The sequence below is a fragment of the Triticum aestivum genome, chromosome 1B, assembly GCF_018294505.1.
Source record: "Triticum aestivum cultivar Chinese Spring chromosome 1B, IWGSC CS RefSeq v2.1, whole genome shotgun sequence".
NCBI classification, from domain to species: Eukaryota; Viridiplantae; Streptophyta; class Magnoliopsida; order Poales; family Poaceae; genus Triticum; species Triticum aestivum.
In genome coordinates this window covers 620,505,656-620,506,943 of record NC_057795.1, presented here as the reverse complement: position 1 = coordinate 620,506,943, position 1,288 = coordinate 620,505,656, and the positions used below count along the sequence as shown (strand labels likewise).

The 1,288-nt window shown below is 41.8% G+C and overlaps 4 non-coding genes and 1 pseudogene across 5 annotated transcripts in view; all 5 read left to right on the top strand.

Annotated features, from left to right (window-relative positions):
* LOC123142950 (60S ribosomal protein L28-1-like) overlaps nt 1-1,002 on the top strand; it is a 6,471-nt pseudogene extending 5,469 nt beyond the window's left edge. The window contains exon 5 of the transcript XR_006470649.1: nt 707-1,002. The product of XR_006470649.1 is annotated as a 60S ribosomal protein L28-1-like (transcript). The remainder of the gene's footprint in view (nt 1-706) is intronic.
* LOC123150938 (small nucleolar RNA R24) lies at nt 38-129 on the top strand. Its single transcript, XR_006475424.1, has one exon. It is a non-coding gene; the product is annotated as a small nucleolar RNA R24 (small nucleolar RNA).
* On the top strand, nt 185-276 carry LOC123150930 (small nucleolar RNA R24). Its single transcript, XR_006475423.1, has one exon. It is a non-coding gene; the product is annotated as a small nucleolar RNA R24 (small nucleolar RNA).
* On the top strand, nt 332-424 carry LOC123150945 (small nucleolar RNA R24). The gene has a single exon (XR_006475425.1). It is a non-coding gene; the product is annotated as a small nucleolar RNA R24 (small nucleolar RNA).
* Nucleotides 481-571, top strand: LOC123150916 (small nucleolar RNA R24). The gene has a single exon (XR_006475413.1). It is a non-coding gene; the product is annotated as a small nucleolar RNA R24 (small nucleolar RNA).
* Nucleotides 1,003-1,288: the final 286 nt, after the last annotated feature.

Here is a 1,288-nt window from a genome sequence, read left to right as displayed (position 1 = left end):
ATTTGTGTGTTTGTGTTTTAATTTTGCTGACCAAATATTTGCTGTGATGAGCCGTAACACTTCAGAGGACCCAGCTGATCAATTGGGTTCTTCAGTGAAATATTCTTTTACGCTTGGCTTCTGAGCTTTACTTGTTAAATAATCTGTTATGTTTGTGTGTTTGTGTTTAATTGCTGACCAAATATTTGCTGTGATGAGCCGTAACACTTCAGAAGACCCAGCTGATCAATTGGGTTCTTCAGTGAAATATTCTTTTACGCTTGGCTTCTGAGCTGAACTTGTTACAGAGTCTGTTTTATTTGTGTGTTTGTGTTTTGTCGCTAACCCATTGTTTGCTGTGATGAGCCGTAACACTTCAGAAGTCCCAACCGATCAATTGGGTTCTTCCAGTGAAATATTCATTTACGCTTGGCTTCTGAGCTTAACTAGTTACACACACTATTTCCTTCTGTTGCTTTGGTTTGACTGCTGGTTTAAGGTATTGCTGTGACGAGTCGTAACTCATAAGGAAACCAACCGATCAATTGGTTCTCCGATGAAATATTATATTTACGCTTGGCTTCTGAGCTCAACCTTCGGATCAGTTTTCCTGTTATTCATCTAGATTATTGTATTGCGCTTAATCAGAAGAAAATTCCATTACCTTCTGATTTGAACATGTCCTGAGAATTGTTCTGCTTTAATGGGTTGTTCCTTTGCCCTCCAGGTCTGCGACAACTACTACAGGCCTGATCTGACCAAGCCGGCCCTTGCAAGGCTGAGCGCCGTGTACCGCAGCCTCCAGGTTTCAAAGTCTGGGATCAAGAAGAAGAACAGGCAGCCAACTAAGCTGTAAAACTTGTTAAGCTCGCCTTTCAGCGCTCATGTTACCATGTCTGTTCCGACAGTTTTGAGTCATAAGTGAGACCCTTGGAGGAACCATGTTACAAACCCGCCCTAGTTTGTACCCTGACAGTGTTAGAAAATGGTTTGTGTCGATCTATAACTATTGTTTGATTCTCACTGGTGATTGCTGCTTGTGTCGTCGAATTTGTCTTCTGGGGTTCCTCCCAGATTCTGCAGCTTATGTTGGGCGATGGTACTATGTTACTTAGTAGCATTGACATTGCTAGTGTGAGCCGGCGGCCTTTGTTGCAGCTGATCTTTAACATTCTTATTAAAATCCTGAAACAAATAACAAATACGTGAATTCCGGACAGACATAAAATGCGAACAAATATTACTCTGTCCCGCAATATAAGACGTTTTCGGATGGAGCACACGGACGGCGTATATCTAAACAGTTTGA